This window comes from Pollicipes pollicipes, unplaced genomic scaffold (assembly GCF_011947565.3).
Source record: "Pollicipes pollicipes isolate AB1234 unplaced genomic scaffold, Ppol_2.1 Scaffold_4740;HRSCAF=5597_pilon_pilon_pilon, whole genome shotgun sequence".
Lineage (NCBI taxonomy): Eukaryota > Metazoa > Arthropoda > Thecostraca > Pollicipedomorpha > Pollicipedidae > Pollicipes > Pollicipes pollicipes.
Genome location: NW_023596545.1, coordinates 7,406,977 through 7,428,829, shown reverse-complemented (window position 1 = coordinate 7,428,829; position 21,853 = coordinate 7,406,977). Strand labels below are relative to the sequence as shown.

The 21,853-nt window shown below is 48.0% G+C and overlaps 1 long non-coding RNA gene across 2 annotated transcripts in view; it reads right to left on the bottom strand.

The window, feature by feature from the left end:
* The window catches only part of LOC119099400 (uncharacterized), a 34,124-nt gene extending 12,305 nt beyond the window's left edge, over nucleotides 1-21,819 (bottom strand). The window contains exons 1-3 of one of the 2 annotated variants that reach the window (XR_005094358.1): nucleotides 21,300-21,819; nucleotides 20,973-21,050; nucleotides 4,919-5,000 (exon numbers count right to left, since the gene is read on the bottom strand). This is a non-coding gene — a long non-coding RNA (uncharacterized LOC119099400). Of the gene's footprint in view, nucleotides 1-4,918; nucleotides 5,001-20,972; nucleotides 21,051-21,299 lie in introns of those variants that run through there. The other variant, XR_005094357.1, reaches the window with a different exon arrangement.
* Between the last annotated feature and the right edge of the window lie 34 nt (nucleotides 21,820-21,853).

Genomic DNA, 21,853 nt, shown 5'->3' with positions numbered 1-21,853 from the left:
GCAAGTTTTTCAGCTTAACCTGCACATTTGCTAGGTGTTAAGTTCGGCGGCGCCACTCTGTTCTGTCACGTGGTCTGGGATCGGTGCGGCTGACCGTTCCGTGCCGGCTGGCGGAAGTGCAAACACGCTAGCGGCCGGGCGGCGCCGCGGCGGCCGGAGCGGCGACCTGGCCGGGCAGCCGGGCCGCGGACGACTGGAGCATGGCTGCAGTCGGCGTCACGGCCCCCGCCCAGCCGAGATTGGCCGCTGCTTCCGGCGCCGGCGGTCACCCGCTGCCGGGGCCGACCGGATTTCATTACAGCCCGGCCACGCACATAAACACAGCCGCCGCAGACGGCCGGGCAACCGCCAGGCACGTTTTTGCTGCCTACTATAAGCTTTTTTTGTCCGCCGCGTGCGCACTTGCTGGTTGGTTGAACTCCCGCAGAAAGGTAAATAAAGTCGCCCGCACAAAAACACCGCCTATGGCCGGTGAAGACGTTGCGCCGGGGCATGGGAGCGACGTCATTATACCGATGTGGCCGGAACAGGACGCATCTGGTTTATTGTTGTGGCGGAGCACCGCTGACCACATTTGGTCGGACAAAGCAGCCGCGGCTTTGACGCTGTCGTCCAGGCCGGTGGCGAATGATTCTTAAGATGCTGCACCATTCACGAATTCGGAACGCCTGGGGGTGTTGGATTGACAGCTGGTGACAGGGAAAACGAATGTCAGGGTAAAATGGGATCTGTAAGCGCGACAAAGGCCCTGGTGGGAATTGGGAAATGAATGAGTTGCCGATGAGCGAAGAAGACTGAGAACGGTGGGAAGTGCCTGTGAGAAGCTCGGAAGGCAAGGTATTCCCTCCAGAAACTTCATGAACGAGCCTCTTCGCCTGCTCGTGCTTTGTTAGTTTCCCGCGGTCCGTTAGCGCGTCCTGGCCTCCGCCCCGCCGGGCTGGCCTCGCCGTCCACAGCGCTCGACCCAGCAGCCCAGGGCCTGTGCAGGCGAACGGCTGAGCAGGCGTACCTGGCGTCGACCGCGCCGGTCCGGCCAAGCTGAAGACCACCGATGACGATCAGAGGGGCCAATTAACTGGCGCCATTGGTTGTCGATATCCAGAAGACAATGGCAATTGTTTCGTTCATCTAATTGTCGGAGATGCAGTCACGGATTGTTGGATTTGTTGCGTGCTCCAGATGCCGCCGACTCGAGAATGCGCACCGCCTTTAGTTCAGCCACGTGCGCCCCTAGCTAAGCGTGGATCCAAGCATGCAGCACAAAACATTTCGCAATTGTTTTTCTGTCCGAAGTTAGCAGGTCATTTCCCGGCAGCTCTCAATCCAGCACATACAAAAGCACTTGCAAAGAACTCAGCACACTCTCAGCCGCGGGTGCTGAGCCCGACTCTGACGTTTCGCGCAGTAAGCCCTCATTGTTCTGTAACTGGGAAGCAGACACGCTACTAATATGTGCAGATTACTGTCGTTAACGTTTAGGTCACTGCAGAAGTATGGTAAGTGCTATGGTCCATAACAAACCACAGCGCGTTTCCTGAACACTTAGGAACACATTGGTGCAAGTGCACAAAGGCCTTTTCTTTTGGCATCGGCAGGTGCAGTGCAAAAGGCTATTTGCTTTGACATTACCACCTTCCTATAAAGTTACGAATATCCTCCCCTGCTACGTCTGCGGAAAATAAAGAAAAAACGGTCATTTGTGCCACCCCTTTGGGGCACGCCACTTGTACGACGTCCACCCTGAGCCAATACGCTCTCGGGACATTTGCAGGCCATGGAGACAGGCTAGCCAAGTATTTCTGTCGTAGGTCGACCATGTCCCGGGCTGTGCACTTGCTTACAGTGTATACGTGTGAGGCTGTTTGAAGTCCGTACACGTCCTCACGTCTTACTGAGCGGAGATGTGCTCAGGCCGGCTCAGCAGGAGCCTAAGATCAGCATATTTACTCCTGTAGATATACGAACGCCACTCGTGGCAAAAATGTGCTGGAAGGCTACCAAAAAAAAAACGTTTTCGTACTGTTTCCAGGCACCTACTGTTGTAGACACAAAATCTGCACGTTCAATAAAGACGTATTTTAAACAAAGAAAGGACGTGTAACAGGACATCACGTGCTGTCACCCGGGGCAAGATAGGGAAGGACAGTGTAGAACAGAATAGAAAAGATAGCAGCACGGGGCAGAAGATGACAGCACAAAACGGGATGTAAGATACTTGAGGACGGGACCGTAGATGAGGGAGCAGAACAGAACGAACAGGATAGGACAGGACAAGAGACAGAATAGATCAGGACAGGGCTTGAGATACAAAACAGAGCATGAGACAAGATAAATCGGGGAAGGACTAGAGATGGGAGAACAGGACAAGACATGACTGAATCGGACAGGACATGACAGGACAGGATAGGAGACAAGATAGATCAGGACAGAGATGATCTCACGTTCTTGTCGGGGCCCATTCTGATAGCCTGCTCCTGCACATTCGCTCGCTCGGGGGCCAGCTGCAATGGATCTTGGGTACTTCGTATTAGAATGGAAGGTCCTACGTTCTTGTGGGAACCTTATCTGGTTAACCTGCTCGGGTGCACTCGATCGTTTGGGTGCCCTCCACATTGCGTCGTGGGTGTGGGTAATTTGAATGGAGGGCCCTGTGCTCTCGTCCGGGTCCTTACCTCTGGATAGTTCGGGCACATTCGACTATTCCTGGACCACCCATATTGTGTCTTGGGTATTTTTATTTGAGCGGATGGCTCTATATCCTTTTCGGGCCCCAGCTATCAAGCTATTCCGGTCAGTGGTGGAACCAGAGGGGGGGGGGGAGGGCACTGGAATCATGCCTGCCTTTGTGCACCGCGGGACCCATAAGCTCCGTAGCGGCCCATAACCGGTCGAACGGACGCAGTTTTCTTTCGCAGAGCTCAGCAAAATTGGACGTCTTTGGGCCTTCAGGCGACCAAGAACGGTCGCAAGCGAAAGTCGAAGAGTCCGTGAGCAGACAAAGTAAATTCTTCCCTGATTAAGAGAATGGTGAGTGGGAGACCTTTTGAGGCTAATTACGCTATCCAGAGGCGTTACGCTGTGTTCATGTTGCCCTTGATCTCTTCGCATCTTCCCGTAGCACCCTACGCTGCTGTCGGGGCACTATTTGCTAACATACTTGGGCACTCTTGATCGATCAGGGGCCCTCCACGGATTCTTTCCCCCCGCACGAAATGCTCTATACGCTCTTACCGTGCCCCAAAAAAACCGGGGTTTAACACAGTTGCGCAGAGACCCTTCACAAAAGTCTCAGGTTCTTTCCATTTGCTAGGAGGGCCTTGTATTGTTGCTGAGGCCCATATGAGGTGAGGCACCGAGCCGCTCGATGCTGAGGGGGCCCTCAGCATTAGAGGGCCCGCTCGATGCTGAGGGGCTCCCTACATTTCTGGTAGGGTTTCCTCAGCCCTAGATCTGCATTGATCTAGTACTCTTTTCCCTTGATCTCGTTTGCGGAGGATCCTTCATTCCTATTGCAGCCATTTATGTGAACCTGCCCGGGTACTCTTGAACGCACAGGTGCATTAATTCACGCACGCTGGTTTTGGGTGATTCCTCTTTGCTTAGAGGGCCCTGTGCTCTGGGCGGGGTTCTACATGTCAGCCTGCCGGAATGCTAGCAATCGTTCATAGGCCATCCAGACTGGTCTTGGGTTCTTCTCGCTTGCTCTGAGGACCCTACACTTGTTGATGGAAACCTCTTTGTTGGCCTGCCGCGATACCCATGATGCTCAGGTTCCGTCCCCATTAGCCTTGGTGCCTTAGCCTTACAGCAGCAGTCGGATATGCGAGGAATAATTTTACGCGCGATCGTTGAGCCTTACATCACGTGCAGCTGACGTTTTATGTCACATCCATTGGTTATTGAATTTGTGACATTATTATACTTGTGCACTGCGTCCTTCATGTGTTTCAATTGCTAGAATATTTTGCACTTCTCCGTACAAAAAAAATGCATTAGCCATCAGCAATCAGCTGATAACAGCGACCAGCCAGCGAGATGTAAATAAGCTAGGAATCAAGCTCGTGCATGGCTTTAATGATTTTTAGTTTAGGCTTATTACTGAAGATTATCTTGCCATGTTTTTCAGAAAGCTAGCCTCATAATGACAGGATTCATCATAATATGGAGAAAATTAATGATCTTCATGTGTCTTCATACGCGACACGCCCGGTTTTCCAGAGCTGCGCACAGTAAGATGGGTTCCCGTATGAAAATAACATACCATAAATCTTCAAAGTCAATGGCCGGAATGCAAGAACTTTTTAGGAGCCCTTAACTCTGGAGCGCGCGCAATGTTGTTTGCCCCCCCCCCCCCCCGACGAAATCCTGAATCCGTGCCTGAAGCCACCACGAAGGTTTCTTTCTGACGGCTAAGTATAGCTTTGTTGGTAGCATGGTATGCTTTAGTTCACTTAATAACATTATGGCGTGTCATCACCAGGGATTTAATATTATAGAGACGAAAACATTCACTATCGGCGTGCCACACGCTGCGAAGCCTGCAGATTTCAAAGAATACAAGGGTGGTTTATTTCGACCGCCCCCTTCCTGTACATTCAGTTCCCTGTGGTGCAAACGAATGATGCAGCCCAGCTCAAACCAACAGCATGATATTGCAAACCAACTCAAACCAGCATCATGGTATTGCAAACCAGCTCAAACCAACATCATGGTATTGCAAACCAGCTCAAACCAACATCATTCTATTGCAAATCAGCAACAATGCAAGATGAGCGCCTTTGAGAGGCTGCCATCCCGTACTGATTACGTATGTGGCAACCGCGGGGACGGGCTGCCGCCCGGGGAGGCGGCGCGTCCGGAAGGCGGCACCATTTTGTTCCGTTCCGTTCCGATCCGATTCGATCCCATTCAGTCCAGTCCGGTTTCGGCCAGTTCAGCTCCGTTACGTTCCATGCCGTTCCGATCCGTTCTGTTCCGTTCCGTTCCGGTCCACCGTTTGTCTGGAACAGTCGGCAGATGCTTTGGTGCAACCAGGAATTTTAATAAACGGGGAATCGTGAATTTTTGGTTTGAAGGGTGACATGAAGATATGACCGTTTTCAAAAAAGATTGCGGTGCAAAAATTTTAAAAGGTTTTTCAAAAAAAAACTTTCAGCGCTAATGTTCCAGCCGCACACATTTTAGCAGCGATTTTCACTAAAAGTGTTTCGCATAGACACGCGCGCCCGTAACGTTAACACGCGCCCGGGCGGCCGGCTAAATACCCTTCGCTAGGAAGCGGGGGTCAATTTCACCCCTGAGATCTCGGGAACTAATAGAGGTAGAGACACCAAATTCACAGAGTGTATTAACCTGTACGTGAACTCACTTCGGTCGAATTTCGAGGTTCCTAGGTCAGGATCTTCGGGTCAAATAAGGTCAAACAAGGTCAAATTCCAGGTTGGTATCTAAAGTGCCCCCAGAACCTAGATAACTGTTTCTAAGCACCAGGTCACATGCTCAGTTAAAGTCAGTGACCTTGTTTGACCTTTTGAAGGTGATTATCACCAAAAGCATAGAAGACTGCTCTGAGTTTTTTGCATTTGCATAAACGACAAAGATTATGCTAGACGGTATGTTTCTAAAAACAATATGTTGGCCGGGTTCATTTTAGGTCAACGACCTATTCTGACCTCTAACAAGTTCATGGAAGATGTATGATGCGGTTTCCGCTATTAAGTTCAAAATGAGCACCAGGAACTATGCCACACCGCAAGCCTTAGAGCAAGCTGGTTTTGACCTTGGTCTGACCTCTACACCTGACCTTAGGTCAACGTAATTTGCTCATTCCATATTTTTGTTGTCTAAGAAAGCATCTCAGAGATGTACGGTTTCGTATAATACTCCGTTGTTGCATCAGATTGAACGATTCCCTACAAATTGACTTTGCTCAAACCATGACCTGACTTTGACCTACCGTAGGTCAGCGTCTTTACAGGGTACATCTAAATATTTAAGCGAACGATCCGCTATTTAATTGTCTACAGCTCTGCAAAATTTGTCCTAGCTGCACCGCGTCGTTCGCAACCATTCTGGAAAAACCTTCGGATGGTCAATTTCACCCCCTCACCCGGGCGCGTGTTAAAAAATGTCTGTACAGACACATAATTTGACACTATTTCAGCTGGCTGGCTATAAAAAACATCATGGTTTTATGGACGGGTGTGATGTCACATTACTTCCTACCAAAACTTTTCAAGACTTTTTAAAAGTGATTCGGAAACATCTCTAACGCAAACGCGACTTAACAATGTCTTCTTTCCTATTTCCTTGTCGTTTCCCTGTTAATAAATTTGCAGCGCTTTCAGAGCCTCCTAACAGTACTCACAGAACTTACAGGGTTTACATACCTTAATATGATCCAAGATTAATGATCCTTGAATAAAATGATTTTCAAAGTTTGCCTTGCTCAACACGCTACCAGTGTAAACAAAATAATGGCGTAGCCAGCATCCAACATCCTCAACCGATTGACATTGCTGATTGCCAGTGCTAGTATTTTCTTAGACCGTCGGTAACCAAAGACATCGGTGGAATGAAGGTACAAAACTACGAGTATAAAAATACAGAAGTGCTTCGTTTGATATACTAAACTTGTTCTATAACGGATACACGTAGTTAGCCTATTATACGTTGATAAAATTGCATGAAAATAATATTTTCCTTGCCATGGTGTTAAATGTATACCAAAAATTTAAAGCAGCATCTCAGTTTTTGGTTTCAGGACTACTGACACCTGACTTGACGTGCTGCGGCTCCTGACACCTGACATCGGTTGCTTGCCGCATCTGCATTCAAACCGCATCTGCATACCACATGTCCACATACGTGGAATGCTGAAACTTCCAAATGACCCCTGGGGCATTATGACATCTGTTCTTACACTTCCACCGCACCGGAGACAGCTACGCGACCGTCACGGTGAGGGTCGCTGGACGGCGCAGGGCAGCGCACCGTCACACCGAGCCACCATTGTACCGGGGCCACCCGGCCGGCCGCGCTCCGTTCGGCGTCACCCGATAAAAACACGGGGTCCGACGGCCATAGGCCGCGCTCTTCCCTCGGCCGTGACCGTGACCCGGGCCCGGTGACAGTGACCTCTGGCTGGTCGGGGTGGGGTGGTGCTGCACTCTTCGGAGGTAAGAGGGGAGTGATTGTGACCTGTCGTGGTCGAAAGAGACGGGTGTCGTGGTCGAAAGAGAAAAGAGACGGGAGACCCACGCAAGTTAGTAGGAAGCCCGATGTCCTTCACAGATATGGAAGAAAGCCGCTGTGACCTGAGGTTTTAATATAGAGGCAACAGCCCTCAGCGATGAATGGTGAACGCAGTTTTACTTTTACATAATTATGTTTTACTTGTGGCTGGATTCCCATGACTCCAGAGGAATGATCTGACCCATTAAATATACCGGTGAAACATCAGCCTTTGATGCCTTCTCAGGGCATCGCATCGACAGTCGACGCGCCGTTAGACTTCACATATCACATATGCTGACTGCTGCCATGGTCACCTCCTGGGCGCCAGCTGGAGTGACTATGACCCCTTGGAGAGATTCACTGCGATGCCGTTCAGGCGTCTGGACACAATGTCTTCGTGAGGCGGAAGCGGGCAGTGTGAGCGACGGCGCGACGACTGGACCACCGCTTCCCGCGCGGCCACCAGCTATCTTATCTGGCCACTCCCAGCCGCCGGCTTCCCGTCTGCCGTGACAATATGGTAACGAGGGCTCGAGCGTGCCCCGTCACAGTCAGTACGGGTCGAGGTGAGTTGTTGGAAAGGTGTGATTTTATATGGCCAGGTCATAGACCGGTTATCGCTATCAGTTGGATCCAGAGCAATTGTGCCCTGCGAGTGCTTAAGCACCCCCATACAGGGAACGCTCCTGTCTATACACCGGGGCCAGCCTGAACGCGCGCAACTCATCCTGAAATCTGGATGTCTGGAAATCATAGTCTGGGTCTACGCCTGAAACGGAGCCGAAATGTCTACTCGTCTTCATAAAGTGTCATTTAAGGAGCTAATGTCATACAGTACCGTGCTCAGTAAGTGACTTTGCACCCGGACACATAACTGAACAACGACTTGCAAGCTTGTTGACAGCCAGTAACGATCTTATATGCTATAGCAACTCGATATTTTTCATTTATCGGCAGGGCTCCAGTCAATCTGTGGTTTGGCATAGTCTGGGGAAGTGTTAGCTTGTTTCTGTGACATGAGTCAAGTGAATGACGCTTTCCTCTCCTTGGTGGAGTCAGTTCTGATGAATCCATGCGTACTTGATAACACACTTTCGGTTGTCAGTCCACACCATTGTGCCTGCAACCTATTTTGCGTTAACACCCGCCCGGATGGCCGATTAAATACACTTCGCTCAGATTTGTTGGGGGTAAATTTGATCCCCTGATATCTCAGAAGCGAAGATAGCTGGAGACGCCGAGTCTACAGGGTGGATGGACCTGTTGTTGAACTCATTTGTACCAAAATTAGAGGTTCCTGAAACCTCACCTTGGGCTCAAATAAGATCAAGCAAAGTCAATCGCCAGCTTGTTGTCCAAAGTTCCCCAGACTTCCTCATGCAACAACCATGAACTTAGATATCTGTTTTAAGCAAAAGGTCAATAGCACTCATGAAAAGTAAGTGCTGTTGTTTGACCTTTTGAAGAGCAAGGTAACCAAAAACCTACACAAAGACTTCTATTTTGCCATTCAAATAAGCATAATGGATTAAACCACAAATATTTTCCTAAGACATAATAATAATAACGCTAATGTGGGCCATGGTAGGGCAGTGCTCTGCACTGACATTCAAAAAGTTAATGGAATGTGTCTATTGCGGTCACTATGATGCATACATTCAAAATGGGCACCAGAGACTACCCCATAAAGTAATTTCTGGGGTAAAAGCAGCCTAGTTTTGACCTTTGTCTGACCTTTATACCGGACCTTGATGCAATAAAATTTGTTGTAATTTCAAACTGAATTGGTTAAGTGCTGAAGAATGCATCTCGGAGATGTATGGTTTCATTTAACACTCCGTGTTGTGTCATATGTAACGATTACCCTAAAATGGCCTTCGCTGAAAGCCATGGTCTGACTTTGAACAACCATGGATAAAGGACGTTACAAGGTATATTTAATTGCTTTTAGCAAAAGATCCGCTGCTAAATTTCCTGCAGTTATGCGAAGTTTGGTGGGGCTGCACCGCACCTTTTGGACGTCGATCTGGAAACATCCCTAAGGGGTAAGGGGTTCAATTTGATGCGCACCCGAGTGGCTGCTAATGCACGGCACCGTCAATATCAAGGACAGTTTTACTAAAGGACAGGTTTGGGTGCCTCGAGCAGAAAACACCCGACGCTAAAAAATGCATTTTGTTTTGTTGGACAAGCGTTTGCAAAATATAAGAATAGCGTGAGGATGCGCGTCAAATTTTATAGATGAAAAAGTTTGTGCGGACGATAAATCGCCTGTCAATAACGAACCATTGCTATCAAAATGATTTAGTCCTAGCGTTTTACTGACATGTGTTGAGGGTAATCTTTGAAGTATCTGGTCTGAGATGATCTTTAAATAACTTGCTCCATACATTTGGAGTTCTATCATCAGGTTCTAACGCAAGCAGAGCTTATCGCGTCAGCGCTGACTTCGCTATTAGATCGTAGAATTCCAAGAAAACGGCAGGCTATTGCGGCGAAAGTTTGATGTGGTTTAGTGGTCGACACAGTTTGTCCTGACCTTTGATGTCATGTGACCTGTGACGCTATGCTCGGAATAACGCCATCGGTAAATGTTAATATGTCATAGCTTGAAGACTTCATGGACTGGTAAAGCCCAAAGGTGTCCGTATGGAATGGGTAGTTCGTTGGGCTGGGCACTAGCTTTGGAAAAATTACGGATGTGGATCAAATATCGGGTCGATGCTTCAAGAAATGCTACCCGGTGTTACTTATTGCTCTTTTCAGTTCTAAATGGATCCTTTATCTTACTTTTATAGCTGTCAACGCCATAGGCTGACCCTGTGTGTAAACTCTTCTAAACGTTCCATAATTTGGATGCATAAATAATGAGCAGTGTAAACGAATGAGCAAGGAGTGAGTAAAACTGATTAGGAATGGGTGGCGGGTTGGCATGGACAGTGTCACGAGCAGCGGCTAAAAAAGGAGAGGGGATGTTTATCGTTGAAGACCTCTGAGCACATCTGAGCATCCTTCTTCCCGATTGGTAGTAGGCCGCTGAATTAGCACCAGGAACAGCAGACCTAATAGCGAGTCTGCGGTTTAGGTGACTTCCTCGGTCTTTTGCCATTCAGACCTGGCATTTTTGTCTGGCTTAAGAATCTGTCCAAAACTGTTTTGCTTTGATGTATTACCAAACCTTTCTTTACTGTTATTCATAACCAATAGATAACTCCAGGAAAAAAATGCTGTATACACGAATGGCAAGAACCCAAGGAAGTCATGTCAGCAGGTTCTTCGAGTCGAGTGCTGATCCAGCCACTTGCTGTGGACCGGGAAGGAGGAACGGCTATGGCCCACTGTTAGTTGGCTGTGTGTTACACCAAAAATGTGCTTAGTAGATGACGTTTTCTCACGGGCTGATCCAGGAGTATTGGTACCCCTGATTCGCCTCGTTGTGCGTCTAGCAATGAAACTAGTTTCACCCAATCAGCCAGCACTGAAAACCAGACGGTGCCTGCACAAATCAATACTATTGCATCATCCTCTACTACGGCGCGCAGGGTTTTTATCGGCCTTCTGTTATCAGTACAGCTCTTTGCAAGGGAAACTGAACGACATTCATTACGTGATTAGTGCTGGTGCGAATCAAATGACAGCCCGCAGTGCATCGATCTACTTCAGGAGCCTCCCAGAATTCCCGACCTGGCGACATTCTTTCCCACGGATCCGGACTCCACCACTCAGGCTACGCTGAAAGGCTCTGCGTACCACAAAAACGAATTTTGACGCGCAGAGGATTGATCAAAGTCCCTACATATCCGTTGTTAAATGCACTCGTGATGCAGTATTGCAGCATATCCTTGGTAGATGGGGGGGGGGGGGGGGAGATGATGACAACCACATTTACGAGCGCTTACGCACTCTCGGCTATCCACATGCCTGTCAGGACACTGACTCCGGATGGCGGGCGGGGGGAGAGCAGCGGCGGGTGAATCAGACGATAGCCCTGCGAGCGGTCAGCCCAGTCCGGCCGGACCGCGCGGCTCGGCTCGGCTCGGGAATACCGGCTGCACCCGCCTGACTCAAGCGGCGCTCGGCGACCGTTAGCGCTGGCAGTGACCCCTTAATAGGTCGCGACAAACATGAGTCGGAAGTCCGCTTCTCGACCAGATCGCCAGCCCGCCGGCGACCGTAGGCGATTACAACCATTCCACGGGTCCAGTCCAGTCAGGCCTCCCGGAAGCGTCCCCAGCTTTTAACTTTTGGCGGTGTTCGCGACGACAAAGCTCCGTCTATGTACGGGTAAGCGAGATATTTGGAGAGGCCTCTACAGCTCATAGTGACACTACGGACTATAGGCGAATTTTTCAGTCATTTAGAGACGCTATTTTGATCATTGATGGCGGAGGTGTAAATAACTCCTACGTTCCGATCTTAAAAAGCGCTGCACGCAGGCGTATTGCAAAGGTTCTTCAACGGTACTGCTAAGTGCCACGTGAGGCGATTGTTGTAAAAAACTGAGTGCGCAGCTGGCTAATCTTGGGCCACACCGGACGTGTGCCGATGTCCTCCAAAAACGATCACGAGATCTGGTCCCTAAGATCTGAATCCCTGATCTTCTGGATCCAGGACATTCTTGAAATTGTATCAAAGCAGCCTTTTAGATATTGTACATTTAAAAAAAATCAAAGCATGCTCTGGGATCCTGGATCGCTACATGACATTCTGAGATCCTGAATCTTTTTGACTTTTACTAAGGGATCTTATGGGATGTTGGGCTTTGAAGACTTTTCTGGAAAACGTTTTGAAATGTCAGAGGTAACTTTAAGCTTAGTCGCGGAATCTTTTAAGCCCATTTTTGTAGCTACATGAAGCGTTTAAGATAAGTATGAAAGTCACGCCAATGGTTGACAGAGCCGTTTTCATTTTATAATACTAACCGAAACCTATTTACTGCTATAAAGATGGTGAATGACATGCCTTTCTCCTGCTTTTTGACATCTTGCCATCCTTCGCCAATCAAGTTATATATCATAACGACATATATGTGGAAGACTAACTTTAGTGTTACCTGATAGAATTAGTACGCTGACTCCCATACTTTGCCGGCGATCGATTAATTTTCATGAATTGCATGTGCCAGCTGCTGTGTCTCCATCCTGTTTCTCTTGCCTGGCTGCCGTAGAGGAGACATAATTGCAATGGTATAGCAAATATTATCCTCATATGACAAATCATGAAGTAGATAACTTAAGATTATGGGGAAAATATGCGTCAGATATTTACCATTTTTAGTGAGACTGCTACCTAATTCACAACATTCTTACATGCCTTGCATACTGCAATTTTTGTTACTGTAAAATGCATGCCCTGTATGGAGCTACAAGGCAAATTTCGGCCTCGTTTTCTTTCAAATATTTTTGTGCCTACCTGCTGATTATCATCATCAGGAGCATGCGTAACATATTTGGTACACATCACTGTAGTTACATCGCCCATGCCATGAGGATGTGTTTGCCGCCATGTGCCCAGAATAAAGTACATTGCATACTTGATACCAGGCCATGAAATTGCGTGTAATTACATGGGGATATTCACTCAAACGCTTCAAGCTTAGAAGCTTTTAATAATACTTGCAGTTATCTAATAACTGGGGCTCACACACGCCCATCCCACAAAGTACACTGTTTTAGTGTTGTACGGAAACACATGGGGATCAATATTCATTTTAACGGCAACTCATGCCGAGATTAAAGTCACCCTATTGATTTTGTTAATGAAATTTCAACAGCGTCTTCTACATGGGTGCAATTGTAAATCTATGTGGCGGTGGAGGATGGTGGCAAGTTTATCCCGAGTTGCTAGCCAGCTAGCCTGTTAACCCTTTTAAAAGTACTGTACCACCTTTGGAGTACGTTTTAAAAATATACTCTAGTGAAACTCGGGACAAGTTACGTTTAATAGCAGCATTTGGTTGTTCCACTGAAGCACCGTCAAGGCATAGCAAAGATATCAATCTTAATTATTTCGAGGTCAAATTACGTTGTCAACGCTCAGTAACAGCACTACGCTTATTCCCTGCAAGCGTCGCAACAGCCGTCGTCATGACACTCCCACCGTGGTTTCTTCACTGGTGTAAATAACAGAAAGTTTGTGATTGGCCTAACGGGCGGTAAGGGCCCGTTACCGAGAAGCGCATTGTAAGTTGTTCAGTGCATTAGCGAGGAGCATTATTCACATAGATAAGACAGAAGTATTAGCCTTATTCCTCGGAGAAAAACCAGGAGAACGGATACTTAGTTTGGGTGATATCTCGGCAACATGCCTTTATGAAAAAATAGCAGAAGGCTTAAATAGCAGAAAACACTTCTGTTATTGCTTCGATAAAGGAATGTTTGCGGAAATATCAACTCAACTATATCTCCATTCTCCTGGTTTTTCTCCGAGGAATAAGGCTAATACTACTGTCTTATCTAAGAAGCCCATTGCTTTAAGTTTGAACCAGCGCGCCATTATGGACCCTGTGATGCTCCCATTCCCAAAGGTAAAGTACGCCTCGAAAAGAGTCACTGTGGTAAACGCCATAGTGGAGAACTAAAATGCATAGTGTAACGGTTCGTTGAGCTCGCGAGATAATGGCTTCATGTTCGCATATTTTTGCCTAAATAGAGTGGTTCTACCTTCTATAGCATTTATTAGACAAACAATTTGACAAATTTCTGTGCTGCAAGCATTACAGAGTGCACACCTTGGCAAAAACAGGTCATGAAATGTATTACATTCATACTTGTGAGCAGAGAGTGAAATGATATTTCTTCCGCAGGGTCGACTACTTCAAATAAAAATTCTGAGATAGTCAGGGCTTCGCGAAAACCGATATCACTGATCAAACCGTATGCGTCTATCTAGCAATAAGTGAAACGTACAGAGAGGTTGCATACTTCAGTTAAATGTTATGCTTGGATGTCTTGGGAACAGATGGCATCGAACGGCTCCGGACCAGACCGAACTGAGCCAGACGTCACAGAGTAGGACGAGACCGAACGGAATGGAACGCTTTGAGGCCAGACGGGATTGGATGGAGCCAGATGGAACTAGACCTGACCGCAGGTACCAGATGGAGTTGAAGAGAACAGGAACGATACTGCACACGGCAGGAACCAGATGTGACCAGGATGGGACCAACCGTAACCAGACGGGCCCAAGTTGACCCCGCCCAGTCCCACTCAGCCCCAACTGGTCTCGTCCGGTTTAATCCCGTCCCGACGTTGCCGTTGTCTCCACCTGGCCACGCCCGGTCCTGTCCGGTTTAGCCTGGTCCTATTCAGTTCCGCTCAGTCCTGTCCAAGTTTGGCCAGCCCCGTCAAGTCCCATCCAGTCCCATCCAGTTCCATCCAGTCCCACCCGGTTCCGTCCAGTCCCGTCTCATCGCGTCAGGTCCCGTGCGGTGCTGTCCAGTCCGGTGCCCCCGTCCGATCGGGGCCGGTCCTTCCAGTCTTACCCGGTCCCGTGCGGGCTCATCACGCTCTACCCGACCTCGTCTGGTCCCGTCTCATTCCTGTCGGTCCCGTCCGGTTTCCGTCGGTCGCGCCCGCGCCCATCCGGACAGTTTGATGTTCTACCCGGTCCCGTCCGATCGCATCCGGTCACATTCGACACGGTCCATTTTTTTTTTTTGCCTCGTCTGGTATCTCCCAAGCCGTGTTCGGTCCGGGTGCAGAACTATGCCAGGTTGACGGGGATTGTTGTTTTGATGACGTCACCGTGTAACCAGCTGAAAGTTTGCATGACCTCCATCCTCGCATAATCAAATGACAGCTGTCTTACATGTTTCCGCGCCGATTGGTGCGAATTGGCTAAACAAAATGTTAGCTAAAACATTTAAACATTTTTTTAAAAAATTTGCAAAACAAACCAAAACACAAAAACACACGCACACACACGCGTACACGCACGCACGCACGCACATACACACGCACGCACGCACACACGCACGCACACACACACGCACACACGCACGCACGCCCGCCCGCACGCCCGCACGCACGCACATACACACAAACACACACACACACACACACAAACACCCCCCCACACACACACATACACACACTCAAGAAAGAAAAAGAAAAGAACCGTCAAGCAGCAGGTTACACCGAGCATCAGTGTGCGGGCTCTGTCACTACAGTTTTCCTTTCCTCGTCAGATTCATTCATTTTTAAGTCACATTCCGACACGCATTTCTCAACTGCCACATAACTGGCTTCATGTGCGGTAAATTCATTGATGGATGGGGGCACTAGCGCGCATCCACATCGCCGGATGTGGGTCTTCCCAAGTAGGATGTATCGGCAAATGCTGTCCGTCTGCTGTTCTCACCAGCCTGCAGTCTCAAGATCACGTGATCAGTCCCGAGATCACGGTGTTTGCTGGCCGACCAATCGGTATTCTAAGCTTCCGCCACATATTTGCCCAAAACCGCCGTGCCATTGCGCACCACCCAGAAAGTGCAAAATAGCCTCGGTGTCCAGCAGACAGCGACGACATTTGTCCTTATCGGTAATCCCGAATTAGTGGAGCACCACTTTTGCGGTCATTTGTACGGCCATTATTTTTGAAATTGCATCCATCGAAGTTTAAATCGGATGTAGTCTTGAGCTGCTTATTGTACTACGCAATCCAGTTAACTTCGTCCGCTTTATCCAATTTTAGAATCCATTTCATCTGGGCCTTCTCTGGCTTTGAAATGCTAGCTGACGTCTAGCAAATTTTGCATGCCTCCGCGTAACCCTGTGTACGCTTACACTGTTGTGAAGGCTTCCGAATGCCCAGCCAGTCTAGGTTTGTGACGCGAAAGAATCTTATAAGCGGACTGCGTGCTCGTATACCCCCCCCCCCCCCACACACACCCCATAGGACATGTCCGTGCTGATATTCGCATAGTAGGTCATAAGTCGTCATGAGCCACCTTCACCAACATCACACATATTTTTCGTTCTGGTAATTTTCCGTCTGATCAGCATTCGTTTGGGCATTAAAACAACCACCTCCAGTTTTTTTTATTCCAAGTTTTGCAATCATCCCTTCCGGCCACTGGCATACTCGGAACTTAAAACTTGTTGACCCAAGAGTTTTAACACGCGTTCGGGTGGGGGTCAAATTGACCCACGAAAAGGATTTTCCAGAATGCTTTCCGAACGGCGCTGCGTAGCCGCGCCAAATTTTGTGTAGCTTTAGAGAATTGAAAAGGGATCGTCTGACATAAAACATTTTGATGCACCTTGTTAGGTCGTTGACCTAGGGCAGGTCAAAGTCAGGCCATGATTTCAGCGAGGCAATTTTTAGGGAATCGTTCAGTCTGATACAACAACGGAGTGTTTGACGAAGCCATACATCTCTGAGATGCTTTCTTAGGCAACACAAATATTGAATGAGCAAATAACGTTGACCTAAAGTCAGGTATGGAGGTCAGACCAAGGTCAAAACTAGCCTTATTTGTAACTCTATGGCTTGCTGCATAGGATGTTTTCTGGTGCTCATTTCGAATTTATTGACAGCGGGAATCGCGTTATACATCTTCTAGTCAGAGGGTCAGAACAGGTTATTGATCTAAGATGATTCGGGTCGGCATTTTGTTTTTGGAACAAAACTAGCTATTGTAATTTTTGTCGCTTAGTCAAATGCAAAACTCGGAGAAGTCTTGTATGATTTTGGTCACCATGACCTTCAAAAGGTCAAAAAAGGTCACTGACCTCAAATGGTTTGTTACCTTTTGCCTAAAAGGCAGTTGCCTAGGTTCTGGGACACTTTGAAGACCAGCCTGAAATTTCACCTTGTTTGACCTAATTTGACCTAAAGGTTATGACCTAAGAAGCTCAAACTTTGATCTAAGAGAGTCCACGTACAGGTTAAGACACCCTGTGAATTTGCTGTATTTAGCTCTATTAGTTCTCGAGATCTCAGTGGGGTCAAATTAAGCCCCACCCGAGCGAAGGGTACCTAGCCGGTCCCCGGGCGCTGCTAAAGCTACGCGTCCAGAACCAAACGGCGATACTAACCGCAATCCCCCTTCAGTCTAGTTATTCTTCACTGTTACCCTGCGAATCTATTCTTTTTTTGTTACACATGAGGTGAAAGATTAGAGCTGGGGTCTCCTCGGTTTTTCAAAGATAGACATTATGTGTACCAGCTGCGAAAGGGGCTCAAATTTCCGTAGGAGCTGATGATTCCATCCCTCCAAGTACTCAGACGCTGTTTCAGTTTTCCAATTTAAATGGGATAGTTTATGTCTACTGGATTGCACACCTTGGGCCCGTGTCAACACGAAGTATTCGATTTGAGCCGCTATCCAGTTCACATTCGAAGAATATCTTTTGCGCTCTATGACTTAAACTGTTTATACAGACAGTACAAATCTCATTCAGCTGCAAGCCATTACCTGCGTTTAACCTCTGACTACGGGTTTAACACCGCTGCTGTTACTCTGCCGATATGCCGAGCTAAATGAAGGTGCTAGAAGCATTCAAAAATACCTTGTGTATATGTGGATTTCAGTTGTGTATAGGTACTGTACAAGATTGTTGATTCATACCGTTTAAGGAAGTGCAAGATTTGCGCTGGCGATGGCCGTGCACCATCATTGGATCAAACCAAATCTTTACCTGTGCTGCTGTGTTATTCGCCAAAAACATGTTCGAGTGCAGTTTATGACATGAGTCTGTACCATAGAGAATCGTTTCATATCCCCAGACACTAACAGTTTTTTTTTTTAGCTTTTCCAGTTTTTAAACCGCCAGTTGCAGGTTTACTCAGAAATTATTTGCTGTTATAATGCAGAGTAAAGTTGGCTTGGCTTGTTGACCACACCAGCGACAGTTTATGGTGACACGATGTAAGTGCATACATTTTTACAAACTGTTTTCTAGCACATTCCAACGGTTGCTTTGGATCGGAAGGTTGGCGTAACCACTGAAGCATCTGTCACACTACATTCTCTGCCCATGATGTTATGTAAATTAGGCCAAGGGTTGTGTCAGGATATGATAATTTGTCCAAAATTGCAGTGGCATGCATGTCAAAAGGATCTTCCGAGATCTAGGAACTTGTAATATTTTGGGGTCCTGGATCTGTCTTCAAATTTTGGCTAAGGATCACCCGTAACCCAGGACCTGGTTTTGGTGATTCTTGTCGCAGAAACTTCTGGGATCTTGGATATATTTGAATTCTAATGAAGATTTTCTAGATCTAGATTTTTTGAAATATTGTCGGAACATCATCGGAGATCTGAGATGTTTTTGAAATTTTGTCGGAGAATCTTGCAAGATCATGGATTTTTTGTAACTTTGTCGAAACATCTGCTCAATCTTGGATCTTTTTGTCTGGGATACGGGCGTATACCTGCTGACACCTCACAGTGCGGCGACTATACCCGTCAGCGACCGCTGCGCTCATTGGCCACCCGGGCCCGCCCCAGCGGACGGGCACCGAGCTTCGTCAAACATTGGTTGCCAAACATTAGTTGACTGGTTTGCTCATCTAAAAAAATCCATAGCCGCGCGAAAAGTCTTGGAAGATTATTTGGCAACATTTAACGGAATATCTATAATGTGAAAAGCCTTTTGACAACATGTTTTAAAAGGTCTTGCACCCCATCTGGCCTTTTGGCAAAATATACGAATTTCAAGACATGGAGCGGTTCTTTGACAAAACTCCAAAACAGATCCAGAGTCCCGAAAGATCGTTCGCCAACATTTCAAAAATATTCGCAAGTCAAGGAGATTTTTCAGCAAACTTAAGAGCTATGACTACAGACCCTGATGAATCCACATCTGGGATTTCGTCCGGTAAATTTCGGAATCTTTGGACATGTCAGGGTCGGCAGCCGGACACCACCGCGTCAGCTCTGGGTCGGCAGCCGGACACCACCGCGTCAGCTCTGGGTCGGCAGTCGGACACCACCGCGTCAGCTCTGGGTCGGCAGCCGGACACCACCGCGTCAGCTCTGGGTCGGCAGCCGGACACCACCGCGTCAGCTCTGGGTCGGCAGCCAGACACCACCGCGTCAGCTCTGGGTCGGCAGCCGGACACCTCCGCGTCAGCATAGCTGAGCCGCGAGTCTTGCAGCTATGTCACGGGCCACCCGGAAGGTAGCGGGCGGTCGTGCTGAGAACGGAACCGGCGGGCACTGGTCGCCTCTCATTACCGTCCCGGTGGTCGTGTCACGCCAGGCACGTCCGACCAGGCCGACCGGTCAGAACGCCACGCTAATCCTTCCGTAAGACCTTCATCCCTCCTCTTCCTATGTCGCCGCGCCGCATTCGGACCGGACACACACGGCGGTTACACCCGGACCGTCTTAACGTCGGCTCGGGCGCACTCGCTCGGCCGATCCGGCGCCCATTATTAATGCACGAGCACGTCGGATGCCAACTCAGCATGTAGCCAGGCAGGAGCACGTGGGGTTCAGAGCAGCGATCAAAGGAGGCACGTGACTGCTCCGGTTGAACCCTGTTGCAACACGTGTTTTTATGTCTTGCTTGATGACATAGGGTGGTGCGGGTCTGAGACAGACAGTATCGTATGGTGTGAACTCAGCTGGAGGGCTCGCCTTTGTTAGGGTCTCTGAATATGATGCGGCAAAGCGATCACCTGGATCAGCTTGTACACGAAGATGGTCAAACTCTGGTGGTATCGGAAGGCGGCCGAAGCAGAAAGGGAGCTGCTACGGTGTCTACGTGTGAACAAGCAATTTATCGTCCCAGCGCGTCAGACCAACGTGTAATTCTCAAACGGGACTCATCAAGACTGCAGAAGATGCAGAGGAGTTAGTGGGGATGGTAACTGTCTCAAACCTTCCTGGCCGTTTTCAGCAGAACAACGTCCCTTGCTTGTGAGTGGATTGGGGTGTTTATACTGCACTTTCACAAAACTCATAATTTGAATGTACCACAGGAGTTCCCCAGCGCCCATCTGGAGCTGCCGCCGTATGATATTGACAGTTATCTAGGTTCTGGAGGTACTTTTGAGACCAACCTGACATTTGAACTTGTTTGACCTTGTTGCATCTGAATCTCATAACCTAGGATGTTTAAACTTTCATCTAAGTGAGTTCACCTACAGTTTAAGACGTCCTGTAAGTTTGGTATCTCTAGCTCTCTTAAATCCTGAAATATCAGCGGGGTCAAACCGACCCCCACCCGAGCGGTGGGTATTCAACCAGCCGTCCGGGCACGTGTTAATTGTGTCGGGTCGTAAACTACGAACCGGGCAAAAATTACGGTGCGTTCAAGACGTGGGTCTGAGACGTGGGTTGAGACGTGGGTCTGAGACGTGGGTTTGATACATGGGTTCGAGACGTGAGACCATGGATGCATTTGATCAGTGCTGGGTGGGAGAAAATATAGATGGGATTACGTGATGTGGATATTATGTAGGACATCACTTGAAGCAGTTTGACTGATAGTCGAGAGTTTGTACACGCGTTTTGCCATTGTGGTTTCTTGGCAAAAAAGAAACACACAACGCAAAACAAATCCGCACAATCAGTAGCTTAAAGCAGATAGAATTTTCGTGGATTGGATTACGTAAGGCATTTTGACACCGTCGTGATGAGCTAAGCGGCAAATATTATTCATGGTAACGTCTTCCAAGTAATGGTCAATCAAACATCACGCCATTGCCCGGACTAAATGAACTCGCACACCGTGTTTGTGGGACTGAGTACAATCGTATTATATGGCCCTTAAAAGGCTCACCTGCTGTGTGTTTCAGCAGAAAAGTGCAGAACCGCGCGTTGGAGTCGTTATGTGGATCTTAGGTTCAGTAGTCATCATCTGAAATAGCCATCAACGCCATCAACAAGGCCGCCTTCCCGAAATCTACCTCGGTGGACGGGGATCGAGTCTTCCCTGGGAGATAAAGTACATCGATCGATATGCACAACGCAGGCTATACAGACTACGATGCTGATCATCGCCGAGACAAAACCAACGAACGACGAAGGCCGAGACCCTCAACGTCACCAAACGAGACCAACAAAAAGCATCAAGGCAAGAAATAAGAAGACCAACCAGCTAACTCACCGAATCCAGGAAGAAGGAGTTAGACCGAATTAAGGAAAAAAGGGACTGCAGCGTACCAAGAGCAAAAAGACCAGAACCGTCCAGGCAAACAAGGCAAGATCCATCATAGGTCCAAAAAACCAAGAAGAGACAAATCCAAACAAAGTACAGAACAAAACCACTACCACACAACAATCACCTCGGCCAAAATATACCCACTACGGAGTGGACAAATCGCTATCACCAAACAAAATTAAGATTAGCGGCAAGACTAGAACCAACACAAATCAGCACATACCAAACGTAAAGAAACAAGACCACCGCAACAACAAATATCGAAGCCAGGAAGAAGTCCCAACACTAACAGGAATTTGGCACTGAAACGTGCCTAAATATCAAAGAAACCCCAAATGCTAATACCAGACCCAAGACAAAACCAAAACAAAACATATCAACAAAACCAAACCCTATGGAGGACAAAGGCTAGCAAAAGCATGATTCGCACGCATCGCGAGTTTACTCAAGGCGGGATGCTACCACTCTGCTCACCTCGTCTCGCTGATGAAAAGGGACAG